At 43.9% G+C, this 18,185-nt stretch overlaps 1 protein-coding gene across 1 annotated transcript in view; it reads left to right on the plus strand.

Annotated features, from left to right (window-relative positions):
- The window catches only part of atf7ip (activating transcription factor 7 interacting protein), a 43,898-nt gene that overhangs the window by 572 nt on the left and 25,141 nt on the right, over positions 1–18,185 (plus strand). The window lies entirely within an intron of this gene.

Raw genomic sequence — 18,185 nt, forward strand, 5'->3', positions numbered from 1 at the left:
ATTTAAGGCAAATAGTTAAACTGCTACTTGAATCTAGGTTAGATTAATATGTATCTACAATTGAATTGAGTACATGGGAGGGGGGGATATTTGATTGAGTAGATGATTTGATAATTTGGTTGTAAGTTACATTTTAGACTAGAGCGACCCCTGCAGGTAAGTATGACACGAGAGTTGGAAAGTTGGCTAACATTAGCACTGCTAGCGTTAGCACTGCTAACTTAGCAGTTACTTAGCTGCTAGCATGAAAAAGTAATAATACAGTGACCTTTTTATGGGATAATACCTGTACAATCAGTTTCACCCTTGATGTTTAGAGGTTTAATTAACAGTTTAATTAATTAACTGCAGCTGCCATTTGACTCGATTACGCTATTTCGCGAAAGTGGTCTTGGGTTACCGCTATCGACTGAGGTGCTACTGCATTTTTTGCCTCCTTTACCCCCCTTTTTTGCATGTTTTTTTTAATTAATTGATATGTAAATTTGATTGGTTACTGTTGAATACATCAGGGAGGCTGATGCTGACTTCTTCAATCATTCATCCTTTGGTTTTTATATACAATCCATTCGTACCAGGTCAAAGCGACTATGTTGTTGGTGCTAAAACAAGTAGCACCTCCAGTATAGCTACTGCAGGGATGAGGCAGAAAAGAGGAGAGAGGCAAAAAAGAGGACTGATTTTTCTATGGGTTCTTCAACCCTGACATATGGGGAATGATAGGCTACATTAACTTTGTCACTTTGATCAACACCCTCTGAGAGCTTTCTCATTTAATTCAGAGTTTTCCAGGTACGTTTAATTAGTCTAGTTATTTATTTTTTAATACTAATGATTGTAAAGTAGACCTAAATTGAAAAGTACATTTCATTCACCTTTGTATTAAACTGTACAGCATGCAACTTCAAATTGAAGAAATGGCAGTTCTCATCACATGTACTTGTCAACCCCCCTCTTGGCCTAAAGTGGTACAGTCCAGTAATTTTCCATGAATCACACAGACCTAGAATGTGGGTGTGGCTTAATGTCAATTGTGTGGGCCTTTTCCCAGAGCAGCCATTTTGTCTCTAAAAGGCAGGGTAAACACGGGTGCAACCAAAACATTAATGAGGGGTTTGAATGTCCATTTAGGTGTTCCAGTGATGGGCCCTTCATTAAGGTTTTGGTTGCACCTGTGTTGATCTGGCCTTTTAGACACAAAATGGCTGCTGTGAAAAAGGCTCTTGAGAGGTTTATTTTATGTTTGTCAATTTTGGTTGGTTTCTAGACCGGGAGAATTCCCATGCCCTTTTTTCCCTTGGTAGTTACAGTTTAGTAACCTGTTGAGTGTCTTGTTATGTAAAGCAGTCACACATTTGGGATTTTTGGCATTCTACAGAGTTGCCCTAATATAATATAATTAACATCGTATTTTACGCAAAGTAGAGATTTGTCGTTTGTGTCCAATTTGACTTCGCATGTTAGGAAAATGGTACAACCCTGTTTCTAGTTTCCCCTCCCCCTTCATCTATAGTGGCTCTGAAAATGGTACAGCCTGCTTTTAGCTTCCCCTCCCCCACCTCAGCTAGTGGCCGTGCTCACATGGTGCACTCGCAATTCAATACATTCTTTTTTTCTGCTGAAGGAGGAACAGTCTAGAGAGGCCCCACCTACTCTTTTGAAATGCTTTTCTACTTGTCAGGTGTCAATAGCCTATTAACTTTGTCACTTTAACACCCTCTGAAAGCTTTTAACACCCTATGAAAGCCCTTTTTCATCCAGTTTTCCAGGTAGGCTACTTTTAAGCGCAGTTATTTACTTTTTAATACTAACTATAAAGTAGCCTACATTTAAAAGTATACTTCATTCTCCTTGGTATTAAACTGTAGGCTACAGCATGCAACTTGAAGTTAAAAAAAAAAACTTCCGTTCAAAAGTTCTGCAGTTCTCATCACATTGTACTTGTCAATCCCCCTCTTGCCCTAAAGTGGTACAGTCCAGTAATTTTCCATGCACCACACAGCCCTAGAATGTGGGTGTGGCTTAATGTCAACGGTTGAGCAGTTTATGTTTGTCCATTTTGGTTGCTTTCTGGACCTGCAGTGGATAATTTCTACACTCTTTACTTAGTTTATATACAGTTTAGTAACCTATTGAGTGTATTGCTGTGTAAAGTAGTCAGACATTTTGGATTTTTGGCAGTCTGAAGAGTTGCCCTATGTATGTTAATGACCTTTCAATAATTTTGATTTTATTTAGTCCACGCAAAGTAGAGATGTGTCCAATTTGACTTTGCATATTAGAAAAATGGTACAGCCATGTTACTAGTTTCCCCATCCCCTCATCTAGTGTCTCTGAAAATGGTACAACCTGCTTCTAGTTTACCCTCCCCCTCCCATGCAGTGTCAAATGGTACAGCCTGCTTCTAGTTTCCCCTCCCCCACCTCATCTGGTGGCCGTGCTCACATGGTGCACTCGCAATTCAATACATTCTGTTTTTCTGCTGAAGGAGGAACAGTCTAGAGAGGCCCCACCTACTCTTTTGAAATGCTTTTCTGCTTGTAGATAGGTGTCAGGTGTCAATTATTTGTTACAATGGTCGATTTGTTCTGTCACATGCAGTCAGATTGGTGAGAATTTCCTCTTGCCCATACAACTGCAAAAACAATTTGTAGAGCTAGCTTAAATTTAAATAGGTAAGATCGATGTTCTGCCCTACTGTAGTTTAAAAAGTAAGCCCTTTAAATGTCCTACATGGAGACAGAAAACACCTTGTGTATTGACGGATTCAGGTTCAGATTCAGGCTCAATATTTACATCAGTACTGTACAGTTGGTGGCTCATGACGTATCACACAGCTCCCTGCACACATTAAAAAGGCCACACTCTCCTACCACCACAGCGACCTGGGTTCAATTCCCGATAGCAGTACTTCCAGCTTGGTCAGACGGTCCTACAGACACAATTGGTCCTGTCTGCGGGTGGTGTGTGTCCTGATCACTGCACTAGTGCGTCCTCGGGTTGTTTGGGGGGGGGGGGGGGACTTGGGGGAATAGCGTTATTCTCCTACGCGCTACGTCCTGCTGGTGGAAAAACTCCTTGCTGTCAGATGAACACAAGCAGCTGGCTTGTATCGGAGGAAGCATGTGCTAGTCTACAACTCTCCACAGATTGGCAGAGGGGGTGAAGCAATTACTGGGACAGCAGGGGGAATTTGCCAAGTACAACTGGGGGAGAAAATTCAGAAAAAATGTCTCCTGCATATAGATTTTGCACCTGTATTATTTCAACCACAAGTGCAGGACCCTTCTGAATTTGCAATATGTATGCCTATTGCCTATGTATTAAAAAGCTGCAAATCTCAGACTATTGGTCGATGCATCTCAGAATTGATGCTGGTAACGTCATCTGTTCTTGTGTCAATCGGATGTTCTTCTTATCTCTTCAGTCACAAAGAATTCCTAATACGAGATGCATCAGACTGTCCCAAGATGACTATAGGGCCATATAGTCACATAAGGATATCAATGAAGATGATATCACTTTTCCACTGTATCCACTAGGGCTGAACTTTTTTTTTAGGGGGGGGGGCTAAATTGTGATACGGTTTGCGGTATTAGAGGGAATGATAATTGAAAAATTTATTAAAATGATTATGGTGTGATTTTTGCGACGATCTGTACCAACGTTTTTTTCTTAAGTCTGTAGAATATGATCTGCAGCACAAAAATATTTAATTTAAAATGGTTTTGACACACATTTAGCCTTTTTAACAAATATTTCACCTCCTGCGATTTGAAAATTGCAGTAGGCCATATTGTGATTTTGATTAATTTTTGATTAATTGTTCAGCGCTAGTATCCACTAGGGCTGTGCGATTTTGCCTAAAACTAAAATTGATGATTTTTTCTCTCAAACTCGATTTTCGATTTCGATTCCTTATACTATTATACTTCCCTAAACATTTGTTGCCCTGCAGAGCTCTTTTTCGACCTTTTTTCATAATTGACAATTTACTAGGGGTGGGGGGAAAAATCGATTCACCTAAGTATCGCGATTTTTAATGTCACGATTTTTTGAATCAATCTTTTATTCCAGAATCGATAATCGCAAAAAAAAAAAAAACTCACTGAACAGCAGGCCAGGTGCCGCCTACTGGTTTACTAGTGGTTTTATTACTTTATTAGTTAGTCTGAAGTAATAATTGCACTTCAGGGTTAAAGTGGGTGCATCTCATTGTAAAATTGGACTTCAAACGGCCCAAATCTGGCTTCAAACGGCCCAAATTGGGCTTCAAACGGCCCAAATTTCACGCGCGTCGGCCCATATCGGCCTGGCCTGCTTGGTATCTAATGCCCGGCCTGAATTATGATCCCAGTCCACCCCTGTTTTTAACTATATCGCCCAGCCCTACTCATGATATAATATACAGTCTCTAGTGTATGATTCAACTTTTCCCATGTTCTAATCTAGTGTAAAAAGCAAACAAACTGAAAAAAGAAAAGAAAAAAATAAACAAAAATCGCAATAAATCGTAATATCGAATCGCAATAATCGTAGAATCGCAATACTTAAGAATCGCAATATGAATCGAATTGGCACCCAAGAATTGTGATAGTATCGAATCGGGAGATAAGTGAATCGCCACAGCCCTACAATTTACGCTTTTACTCTTAACTTCCTGGAGGTTGCTTGCTAACTTGACACTGGTGGATTTGCGTGTTCCTCCGTGACATAATTATATTAGCAGTGTCTAAGCGACCACCCGTGCTCGGAGTTATATCTGTACTAGAATAACACAAAGTCACAACAGGAATGCGTAGAACTGCGATAGCAGTTAGGGGGAAATTCAGACACACTGGGACAGGTGAGTCAGCTGAGGCTGACAGCTGCCATGAATACAGCCAATCTATCAGTACTCGGTGGCCTCACGTGTCGTTTTGTTATTATGTGAACTGTAAAGGCAACGTTTCATCGTCCGGTGATAACGTCTGTGTTCGTGTGCGCGCGTGAGTGTGTTGTGGCAATTGTTATCTTGTAGGCTACAGTCCGCAGTGCAACAAGCTGTGCTCAGTGCTCACTCTGTGCTTTTTGGTCGGAGGTGTTGAAATAAGTCCATTGCGCTGCTGTCTTTAGCCAGTATCACAGCCTCTAGATAGACTTTACAGCGGGGAGAATGGACAAGTAGCAGCATGCGTACATGAGAGAGAGCCGCCCCGCATAACGTAATTACCAGACAATTGTCCAAGTCCCTCTGATCCGAGTCCCAAGCGAGTCTCAAGTCAATTGGTCCCGAGTCTCAAGCAAGTCCCAAGTCTTTCCTTTTGTCGTCAAGTCAAGTCAAGTCACAATGTTATTTCAACTCAAGTCTCGAGTCGAGTCACAGGTTTGTCAAGTCGAGTCACAGGTTAGAAAAAATGACAAGGCAGAGATTATTTAGGCTGCAGACGTGCGCGTTCACGTTAATACGTGCTTGTTGCCAAGCAACACACTTTTCTCAGACGAGCTCGAGACAGCTGACAGACAGCTCCAACTCAGCTCAAACTTATAGAGTTGTATTCAAAGCATATAAACGTTCTCACAGCTCAATTTAACAGCGCCAACACAAGCAGTTTGATCACAAGTGCAATCAGTACTGAATGCGATGGCAGACTGCGCACTGCGGGCAGTTGACGAAGTCAGGAAGAAATTGAAAGATCTTCCGACGCATCAGCTTTGGGCGCAGGACCTAACGTCTATTTACAGCACATATCGATCGATATTTTTGGAGAAGATTCCGGCCGCATCACGCGCAGATCAAGATGAGACAGCTGTCAGTGAGTAGCTACGCATTTGGGTGTAACTTTTACGCCTGCTCCATACACAGACGCAGCACATACAGGGTGCACTAGTCATAAAATTAAGTTAGTCGTAACTTTGAGTTCTACATCGGACGTAGCGTGTAAACCTAGGCGTACGCCCAGCTGGTGCACTCGGCTGATCTTGTCACAAGTCCGAGTCGAGTTTCGAGTCATTTTCTTCCGAGTCGAGTTTCAAGTATTTACCTTCCGAGTCGAGTCGGAAGTCGTCAAATTTGCGACTCGAGTCGACTCGAGTCCGAGTCCCTATGACTCGAGTCCAATTGTCTGGTAATTACCCTAGTTGAAGTGTAAATCGATTTTACGATTTTCATTTTTTTAACATCGTCCTAACTAATTAATTCGATTACGGTTCAAAATCGATTAATCGCACAGCCCTATTATCCACACACAAAAACGCACATCCAACACATCTCAATATTTTTGTGATTTGCTACCAAAAATATTAGGCGTACTTAAAATCAATTGAAGCATGAAGTTGAACATATCTTTTATTTTTGTTTAGGGCCCACCATAATCTAAGAATGCCCTATGGCCTCCTTAGGTCATTAGTAAGCCTTTTAAAGAAACTAACATCAAAGCATTCTAATCTTAGGAACATGCAGGTGAAAAATTTCACGTATGTGATTTTAGAATTCCCAAATGTTATCAAGGTCAAATGTGTCCGATAACATGATAGAATAGGTCTACAAACACTCCCCTCCCCTATCTAAATATAGACGGTTTCAACTTGACAAGGTAAACATTCAAAATTTCCCCCAGCTTACTTCCTGTTGCAGTATTTGCTAGTACAATACCTACGGTAGTTTCCAAACTGTTTCCTAGCAACACAATTCCGTGAAAAGCGGCTATTAAGAACTAAAATGAACGCCACTTGGTCAAGTGGACATTGATCGGGTTCCCGATGTGGGACTGGTAAATTGTATCTAAAAAACGAAACAAGTTACAAGTTACATCTTTACTCATTATAGTAACTAAATGTGTCTTAACTGTTCTGGGCTGCTAGTACATGCCCCAGAGTAAGAAGCTAGTTGTATCTTTCCTAAACTAAACTGAGCTATCTTCCTTTAAAAAATATCTTTGTTGCCTCGTTTTTCAACCAGTTTCATAGACCCACAAGAACCAGTTTCAACCAGATGGAGCCAGTTCCTTCAGCTCTCAGGCTGAAAATGAGAGGGAAAAGAAATATGATCTTGGTTCACTCTCTATGTAGTGTAGGCCTTTGTTCACACAGGACGCCTAATGTAAGCAGAGCTGAACCTTGAGACAGGCTCAAGCTGAGCTGACTCTTAACCATTCACACAAGAAGCCTTCTCTTTTCCTCTCAGCGCCTCCTCGCCGGCGTGCCTTGAACCCGCCCACAACTCCCATTGACTTCATGTCTGGCAGCTTCACATGTCACGCTTGGAAAATAGGACTGAATCCTCAACGATCGCGTGAGCAAGGCTTGAGCATGCCTTGAGCGTGACATGCGTGCAGCTGGTGTGAACGGCTTCGCCTGTCAACAAGGACGCCTAAATGAAACTTGTGGGTTCAGCGTAGGTTGAGCGTTGCTTCGGCGTAAGGTGTGAACGGCCACTAAGTCTGGGGTTATCAAGCCACGTTGACCATTAGAAAGACTAGTCTGTTATAGATGACGATTTTGCATTTCACACATCAGTCATACTAAATAATAAATGTGTTTTTGTGTGTATTTATGAGGAGTCTATGCCATTTATTTTGTCCTATGCTTTTACATGAGTAGTAAATACATGTTTTTGTGTGCTATTATATCTAAAAGCATGCTTACAGCATGCATGCATACAACATATTCAACATATTCATATTCTGGTGACATATTCATATGTCATCAGTTATTTATTAATACAATTCACACCCAGGTGTTGAAGTCTCAAGCGGTGCAGGTTTAGTACACTAGGCTCCATACGTAAGCAACTACACGCTCAATACACTGCTGAGCTTTCTTTGTTAACAAGAAGCAAAAGTCACCCTGATTCCAATGGTGCAAACCGTGTTGAAATCCGCCTGGGTTGCACAGGTAGATGGATGTATTTGACTTGTATTTGATTTTGTATTTGACAATAAACGTGAATCTGAATCTGAATATTCATGTTTGCATACCGTATTCCATTAATAGGCTACAGAAGCGTAGCCTGGTAAACCATCCGATTAGCCTGGCTCCAGACCTTCGAAACCACGCCCACTCCACAGTTGTGAATTTGGCTCTTCTTGGTCTGGAATCGCCATGTGCAAACGCCTTTTCTCCGGTTGAAAATCCATTGACGGGCGCTGATTGGCTAACGCTGTTGTCAGTCAGTCTCGCCTGTGAGAGATCGCTGCCTGCTGCTGGAGCTTTATCTGTCTGGGCGGGGAGTAGCGTTACATCGGCCACGGTAACTGAAGCCCTGCTCGGCCACCCGCCCAAGGAAATGTCCCGGCGCAGCCTGTCCTAGCGGAGCTGTTGATAGCTAGGGGGATGTTGATAGATCTTGCTTCTAGCTTGCTTGTTATGTCCAAGTCACGTTTTTCATCAATGATGAAATTCGTTTTGACACTCCGTTGCTCATTGATATAATTGTTTTACAACTGCCAAATTTAGTAGTCAAAGTAGAGATGCCTGTTGCGTCTGTTTATGTTATGCATGACTACTACTAGTGCAGTGCTCTCTAGTGATTGGTTAGGGAAGCCCGAAGCCCGCCCCCCCTCAAAGAAATGCTCTGAAGTGAGCGCAATCTCAGACAAAGAGGAAATGAGTTCATGAATTGACGATGCAGTCTGAATATCAGACTACCATCCAATCACATGAACTCACAATTTGTTTCTTTCTGCGGGAATGTCTGGCCTCCAACCCGGGGCGGGGTTTTCAGAAATCACAAAGTGCACGGGCCAATCAGGAACCTGCCTCTTATTTGAAATCGTAACCAGCCAATCATTAATTGCAGAATATGGTCTAATAATTCTTTGACTCAGGCAGATGCTGTCTCAAAAACGTGCGTACATGAGGTGAGACCTGACGTGCGATTTGATCGTAGCCTCAGCTCCAGATTGATGCAAAGCTTTGCTTGGAAATGACCATACAGTATGTCCTCCTCAAGTAGAAGTAGACGTAGGGGTGCCATGGCCTCACTGTAGCCTGGGATGAACTAGTAGGACAAGTAGTTTGTCATCATACCAGGAACCTCTGGCGTCCATTGTCCTCCGGGGGCGTCATCAGATGGGATTGCTGCCATCTTGTCAGGTTTAGGTTTGACGCCCTGGTTGGTGTCGTGAGTAGGTGGCCTTCGTATGAGTCCTCAGAGATTCTGAAGCGGCACTGATCGGCATTCAGTTTGAGATTGACAGCTCATACCCTGTCCATGACCTGGCGGTCATGTTCTTGTCTTGCGCGGCTCCAAACCAGGATGTCAACCATCAACGACTAAACGACAAAACCTGCGGAGATTCCATAGGGCCTTTGTAGGAAGGCCTAGCGGCCCACGGGGGTAATGAAGGTGGTCAGTGTGGATGACTCTTCACTGTCTGGCACCTGCCAGAAGCCACACTTTTCATCGAGGATGCTGAACACCTTGGCCTCCGGCATGCTGGTGATCACCTGTTCCACAGTGTTCATAGAGTACCACTGAGTGCGGAAGACCTGGATGCTAACACTTATGGTTCCTTCATCTAAAAGTCAATGGGATTTCTTTATGGCGATTTTGGTTAAATGCTTGAAATAAGGTTGGTGGTTAACAAAAGTTTATGAAATAGCGAACTTTGTGTTCAACAAGATCCATCCATCCATCTTCAACCGCTTATCCTAGGTCGGGTCGCGGAGGTAGCAGTTCAAGCAGGGGACCTCAAACTTCCCTTTCCCCGGCCACATTAGCCAGCTCTGACTGGCAGATCCCGAGGCGTTCCCAGGCCAGCATGGAGATATAATCTCTCCACCTAGCCCTCGGTCTGCCCTCCTTAGTGATCTCCCTTCATGGAGGAAGCTCATAAAACACATCCAGCGCCAGCCTGGTGCCTCAAAGCGGCGCGGCGAACAGCTTTCCCCGAGCTCCATGCGCTGTCAGACGGACTATTGACAGTCACTCAAAGCTGAAGGATTTTTCCTCACCAGAAGCTGGTAAATGCACACCAATCACTTCTCCTGTCAGTTAGATTAGTAACGCATTGTGAACCCTCACATAGTGTCAACTTCAGCCATCAAACATACCCCCAGACTTCCATACGTCGAGCTCCAGAACCCCCAGCCCCCCGGGCAAGATGAGTGTGACCAGCCCCGTCTCCTCTCTGAGAGCCGGGTGAATCTCTCCCTCGTGCCACTGCACAAAAATACATTTTTCTTGGGTTTCTGGGAGAGATGGTGAAAACGACCTACATTCAAGTGTCGATAACTAAAGAACGGAAGAAGGCGGGAAGAAACCTTTCACCCAAGAAAGCAGCGGCTCTCTTCTATCTTTTGAGATACTAGTGGACCCGTGGGAGTTGGACCCCCCCCAGGAGTTAGACCCACCTACTCTGCTCAGCCAGGAAGGATGACATCACTGATGACATCATCACTGATGACATCACTGATGATGACATTGCTCGAGTGACATCACACCATTAGGTAATTAGGGCAATTTACATAATAAAAATATCTGGCTGTAAAGCGGCATAGCTGTGGCCGGACAAAATTCTGCTCACACACACACGGACACTTCTCATATTATAGAGTTAGTTCGAGGCTCAGTCAATGCAACTAGCTAGTTAACGTTTAACTTCCAAAACCATTTTTCTACATCATTTGGTGTCACAATCTGGCATCATCACCAGGAGAAGACGAGTAAAGACGAGCAAAACAAACTCATTTGATGAGCCGGCCGGCTGTTTTCGTAGATAATGCTAGCAAGCTAACACCATTGTTTCACATTAAGAGATGGCTAAGAGCTAACATTGGCTAGCTTCAGTGAACATTGTCTGACACTCGCACCAAACTGAGCGTGGACAACTGAAGTAAACATGTTGCTGTCCTCCTGCTCGGCCAGTGTTGTGCATGAATGCACTAAAAGATCGCCGTTCATTGAACAAACTCATATTTTGGTGAACGGGTGAACTGAGCGCAGCCTTTTGTAAATACATGAACGTCAGCATCGCTAACACCTGCAGGAGTGAACGGCGCTCTTATCGTTCTCGCTCTCTTACCTTGATAATTGCCTATTGTGTTTACATGCGTGTGGTAATTTACATAAGAAAAAAACAGGTTTTGCTGCCATTTCGCTGCGCTGCTTCGGTCTCTTCTCTCTCTTGAATCCCTCGTTTGCTCTGACTATGGGGGCGGGGGGCTCAGACACAAGCTGACTGACACACAGACTGACTGACACACACCGGTGAGCCTGTTTTTGGGCTTTGTCAAGACAGCAAAAATGTACCCAGACTAGCAAGAATAAAGGTTTTCAAATTCTCACCTTTGGAGAAAAAAATGTATTTCAATCATGAGAGACGAGTGGGTAAAGTTGAACAAGCGAGCTTTATTCACGAATGGCATGGCGGTTAGTTCTATGGCGTAATGACTCCGTGGTAAGATGCTTCTCTTCTTGTGGTGAGAGAGGAGGGCATCTGCTCAGACTAGGATAGAGAATCCCCCCCCCCCCCCCTGTAGGGGATTCTTCAGGAGTCAAGACGTTGGTGGTGGACTGGGGAGGTTGGGGGGGGGGTGAAATACAGCTTCAGAGGATGGGATACGACCTGCCCAGGTACAGCGACCATGGAGGTGAAGGATCAGGGAAAGGGGATGATGACGCGCTGATCATGGCTATATGTACTGCCTCGGCAGTGACGTCATATTGACATGTTGACAGGGGCCGATTGGCTATTGAGGATGGGGTGATGAGTCACACGTCATAACGGACGTCACACTAGGATTACACTTAGGCTGGGAGCTGATGCCTATTGTGATGTGAGGTAACGTGACTGGTCTTCATCTTTAAACTAGGTCGAGACCAACATTTCAATTAACGAAACAGCAAATCTTGTATCAAAATACTGATGTTAAGATTACATATGGAGTGAAACTGTGGCTGTAAATCACTACTCAAAATTAATATTAAGGTTAATATTACAATGGGAGTTTTATTTTGAAAGCCCTAAAGCGGAAGAGCTACTCTAAAGCGGAAGAGCTACTTTTACATTCTGGCTGACTTGACGCTCATGCACTGAACTGCTCATTTTTTGGGACTGTGAACTTATTTAAAAATTCAAAATTGTGAACTATGAACGTGAACGGCTCATTTTAATCTGTGTGAGCTGAACTTTGAGCGAGCTCTTGTGAAGTGTGAACTTGCACAACACTGTGCTCGGCTGTCTACTGCTTCTCCCGCAATGTATTTTATCCTGGCATACATTACAGATAGCGTATGTTGTTGCTGTCTCTCACTCGCCTACAGATGTTTTAACATTAGCTGTGTTTGCATGTGACCATTGACCACAACTCTGCCCGCAAATGACTCACGTGTTTTGCATCATCAATCCGTTTTATGATTGGCACATATAAAAGCATTGTTGGAATTCTCCGATCTCATATTTAGCCTGAAAATCGTCCAATCCTTATCGATTGGTGCACCCCTAAAATTATATATATATATATATATATATATCTTTGTTGTTTGAATAAAAATGCTTGTAATATGGCCAAATTCAATGCTATAACCACTTTTGCCTCTCATCCCAAAACAGGATGGAACACCAGAGGGGAAAAAATATCTATAATAAAAACTGATCATTGTTTTCAGTGACAGCTAACATTTCCATTAGCTTAATGATTTGTACTAGTCAACAAGCTAGCCTACTCAACATTTCCCCATCCCCCACTCCCTTGATGGATTGCTTGCGCTGCATGCTACAACTCAAAATGGCCACTGCTGCTGCTGCTGCACACAGTCGAACACTTGGCAGCAGAAAGAATCCATTTATGAACAACAGTTGAAATTTCACATTCTTACAACCAACTATGTTGCTATTTTATCTAGTTAAAATATTATGGACATTTGTTGCTGTCCCTCCCCCTGTTCTTCTGCTCTTTGATTTCTTTAGATTTTCAAGGGGCACTGGTCTCACTTTAGCAACAACGTTTTTGCACCCAGAGGCAGAGGAAGACTTATATAAATTGCAATTTATATAGAGTAGCTTCCTCAGGGTATATGTATATTCATGTAACAAAGTTCTGCGAAATCTGCGGTGTTTAGACTAAAACATAGGCGAGTTGCTACAAAGAAAAAGGTATCGGTAATCGGCTATCGGCTAATGTGACTGCATTTCTCTTAAAAAGGTTTGGTATGGTCTCGCATTGCCCACAAAACATGGGCTGCACTTTCAGGGCCAAGGGTGAAGTTTCTGTGTGTTAAGGGAAAACTGCAATGCATTAAAAAGGGTTTCCTTCTTAATGCGAATGTGCTTTTGGACGTCCATTTTGGAGCTGCAATAGTGTCGATAGTTTTGAGTTTGTCTCACCTCTCTAGCTCCCTCCCTTGTTGGTGAAACCACCCTCCTGCTACAATGGTTTAGTCCGTGCTCGGCTGTAAAATTCCAGACTGTGTGGAACAGACTGCTGGTGTGGGGGAGGGGAATTGGCGCTCTCTGTCAAGCTGGGGACTTCCATTCTGAGCGTGTGCTGCTAGCTAAAGCTTATACAGACTGATTCAAACTGTAGACTTAAAAAGATGTGGAATGCGTTATCAGAGCTCGATAGATATGGAGCAACTGTATCAAGATCTTTCCCTTGCTCATGTAACAACACATGTTTATTTCTGTCTCCCCGGGGAACCCGGGTTACATCTGTAACCCTTAGTTGCCTCCTGCCGTTTTTTGTTAATTTTGTTGTGTATTTTTTGAATGCATGAGACGGTTTCCCTCAGCTGCACATGGGTAAAGAATAATCATCATGCGCCTGATTCACATGGAACCTCCTGGTTCACCCCCTCCTATTTCTCTTCCTCTTTTTCCTCCCTCTACCCAGCCCATGCTAGCCTCCCTCTACCCAGCCCATGCTAGCCTCCCTCTACCCAGCCCATGCTAGCCTTCCACTGCAAAAACGCCATCAACAAATTGCGTACGACCTTCTTGGACTTCCCACAACAAAGGAGGTCCAGGAAGGTCTACTTTTAGACTTTTCAGATGTAGTCATATTTTTGTTTGCGGGATAATGCCTTATTTGACTGTATTGTTGCTGTAATGTTTTAATTGCTCAAGCTTAAGTGCTGCTTTTCCTTTCACCAACTTATTAAAACACTGAGTTCCGTACAGTTTCGAACAAATGTCTAAACAGTTAGGCTAATAGTATCTAAAAATAGATGATTCGTCTTTTATACGAAGTGAACTTTATTCGACAGAGACAGAGACAGTTGTTCGGCACGGTGGCGCAGCGCTACTGCCTCACAGCAAGAACGTCCCGGGTTCGAACCCCGATCCATCCCAGGTCCTTTCTGTGTGGAGTTTGCATGTTCTCCCCGTGTTCGTGTGGGTTTCCTCCGGGTGCTCCGGTTTCCACTCACCATCAAAGACATGTATGTTAGGGTCAGTGTGTGTGTGTGTGAGGCACTGGTAATTCTAACTGGAGTTCCAAGGGACAGCAATTGAAAATTAGCCATCTGGCTAACTGGCGCATTTACAGTAGTATTCATTAATGTGCATTATCCCTAAATATATATTTTTTTTATTAAATAGATAGTGAGAGAGACAGAAAGGTATGAGAGAGAGGGGGGAGGACATGCAGCAAATGAAAAAAAAACGGGGGCAGATTCGAACCTGGGTCGCTGCGGGAAATAGTCTTGAGCCCTCTACTCGATGAGTCACCGGAGCGCCCCCGAAGTGAACTTCTTATTAAGACAATTGTGCCAATAGTGGTTTTTCAGCTAGTTTGAAAGGAGGAACATATACCAAACAAATACCCAGGACACAAATATTTGTGTACTACATGACATGGAGGAATGTTTCAGGAAAAGTTATTGGTCAGCTCGTGATGGTAAAATAGAAGAAGAAGAAGAAAAAAAGCAGATACAAGGTAGTTGATTTGGTTTTGTATTCTGGTCTCTATCGGCCATGAAAACCAGTCGGGTTTATACTGCGGCAATGAAGTGCAATATAAACCTAGTTTGAGGACACGGAGTGGTTGCACTCCCCAAGGATGTTTACTTTCAAACATATGAAGTAATTTTATATAATCACTTTGTGAGATGCATAGCATATTGCCTATACATTGGGTTCTGATATGCCTTAGCTTGCTGGACACATAGCCTCAATATAAATAATTAAATGAAAGGAGGACGGACAAACCCGTCTTTATTACTGTCGCAAACTACCATTTTTACAGAGGCATGCATGCACCCACACGTGCATGGCGGCTTACACACACACACACACACACACACACACACACTCTTATCTACTAAATGGCGCCGTGAAATTTATCCTCCGGTCTTCTCCCATCCTGGCTCGTCCTCCTCGGGTCAGGCCAGGAGCGGTTGGCCGCTTTCATCGCAGCCATCGCTGGTCAGGTGATGATCTTCTTTGCGTGTTTTTAGTGCGGGTCCATATTGATGTTATATGGAGGAAACCCCAGGGGAGCACGGGGAGAACATGCAAATGCCACACAGAAAGGCCCTTTCTCATGAGATGACCCACCTGGGCACTGGGGGCACTGAAGGCATGGGGAGAGACATACCCCGGCATCAAAAGCGACCCAGGCGGGAATCGAAACCCAGGACCTTCTTGCTGTAAGGCGACGGCACTACCACTGCACCCAGGGTTTTCCATAACAAGCACCAGCTGTCAGCCAAATGGCCGGACATTAAAACATTTCCAGCTGGCTGCTTCCTTACTGTTACAGTAACTGCAATATAGCAATACCGTGCTATAGACGAGCCAACCGCGGTGGATGGCAAGCAACCGCCACAACCGTGCCGTGTTATTGTGCGTAATTCAGAGGTGTGTCTTCGTGCGATGGCCTCTAGTTTCCCGGCTGGGCGGTGTTTGGACCTTCAGGCCGATCGGTGCGCTTAAACGTGGCAAAAAGTGTCAAAAGTCACATCGCAGCGCTTCCCATACAGCGCGGCCCCCCTCCCTCCGCTGCGATCGGAGACCGTACGTATTGATATGCAAATTGGCATGTGACGCCAATTATCTCCCCCTACTACCACCCCCTCCTTGGCTGGCGACTATTTTCACCCAGCTGGACATTGTATGCACTTCTAGTGGGGGGGAAAACCTGTGCACCACCGCCACATTAAAAAAAGAATATTCAGTGGTTAGACGATTACGCTACAGGCTCAGAGAGCCAGAAGGAGAAGCTCATGTAGTCCACATGTGGCCACACAAGTTGTTGAGTGTCTTGCGACACATTGGGACTTACTAAGCTCCCAAATGTACAGTATTACCCACCTCTACAATCCACGTATCAAAGTATCATTGCTGTGTTTCCCTGGGTGATAGATTACAGCTCCTTGAATAAATTTGTCGTGGACTCCTAAGGAGTGTCGTTGCTGGTGTTGTAAAGCAGTGAGATCACTAAGAGAAGATAACTTCACTGCATCCATCCATCTGTGTATTCATCAATTTGAAATTAGTCACAGATGGGGTCTACGTGATTTCACATTTGATCAAGTCTGGGGTGTTGTTAAAGCGATACCGGGCACAGAGAGGCTATGAACGGAGACTAGACAGACCAAGACATGAACACGTGTTGAAAAACGGCAGCGTAGACAAACGCGTCGACGTGGATGAAGAGTTCACTCGTCAATATGACTAATGGAGACTACGTAAACACGACGGCAAGAGAAACAAGTTGACACATGTTAAAAATAGGAAGCGGTGAACAGACCCTAACAGCACACACAATAAACCAGTGTGGTGGTGGGGTATGATTGGCTGAGGATTTGTTGTGGTGGGGTATGATTGGCCGAGGATTTGCTTTGATCCTTTTTGCAGATAGTCAGAAAATATAGTGCACCCAAGTAAGACTGCTGTGTGCTACCAACAGGAGAAGCGTGCCGAATTTGCCATAATCTCATTTGGCAAAAAAACATGGCTGTACTTTAGACCGAAATTAAATGTGCAGGTGGGAAGGACATATATTTAATTATATATCCATAGGTAATTAGGTTGAGTAATGTGGTGATGGTGTCACTTGATTGATGTTTTGCTGGGTCTGTCCGTTAGCTTCTGAGGGCTTCAGGCTGGCTGCGCACAGCAGAGCAGGTGGCCATTTTGAGTTGCTGCAGTGAATCCAGATGCAGACCGTGAGAGTGGGGGAGGGGAAGACTGCGCATTGTGCGCAGTAATGTTGGAATGCAGACTCTGCTCTCGCTAGCTCACAGTGATTTTCCACTCGGTCTCTCACCACCACTGAGGGAAATCAAAGATCCAGTAATAGTAACAGGGCAGTCTTTTTTTTATTGCCTGTTTGAAACATATTTTGCTAGGATTTTCAAACAGCATCCCCTATGTGTGACTGCTATTGGCAGCACTGCGTTCTGCCTGTCCAGTTTTCAGCTTGCCATGTTGTTGCTTTAGGGGGTTAGGAGGACATGTCTCAGGAGAAACCGCTCGATCGGTGGTTCTCAACCTTTTCACGCCAAGTATCACCTCAGAAATGACCACCGTATGAAAGTATGAGGGGGAGGGAGCACCGCGTGCCGCCGGTGGTACCGCGCGCCGCATGTTGAGAACCACTGAGCTAGATGTAGCCATTGCACCACTTCCTGCATTATATGATAGCCCAGTTATCTGGACTTTGCTCTACAATACATCGAGCCATGTCAATCCTGAAAAGTCCTGGTTAGATGAAAGAAGAGTGCAACTTGTTTTGTTTGTTTTGCTTACCATAGGCTCATTATAACAACACTGGAGATTCAAAACATGTCTGTTGTTTAGTGCTAACATTGATTTGAAATGACACAATTTTGAGGGTTAGAAATAAGTATCTGTTTAGTTGTCTCTTAAAATTCAGGATAATGCTCTTTAATCTATGAGTAAGGAGATTTCAATCGGAATAGTTGTCAAGCAAAAAGTAGGCGGGTTTGTAAATGGATATTCACTTGCCTGTGGTAAGTGCTTTGCCTGCTACTCAGAGCAGCACTGGTGGCCATTTTGTGTTTCTGCAGTAACAGAACGGGGGAGGGGCAAAGAACGCACAGCAAGGTTAGATTTAGTCAGACAACAGTGTCTCTGGTGAAGGCATCGAGGTGAAGTTAGCAAATTACAGTGTAATTATGAACATACATGTCCTTCAGCTATCATTACATTTCTCTGTTGTCTGTCTGTTTTGTTTGATAGGCCGACACTAACCTACATTTAATGAGCTGTTGTGTGTTAATCCACATTTACTTAAAA

This window comes from Poromitra crassiceps, assembly GCF_964638095.1.
Source record: "Poromitra crassiceps genome assembly, chromosome: 4".
NCBI classification, from domain to species: Eukaryota; Metazoa; Chordata; class Actinopteri; order Beryciformes; family Melamphaidae; genus Poromitra; species Poromitra crassiceps.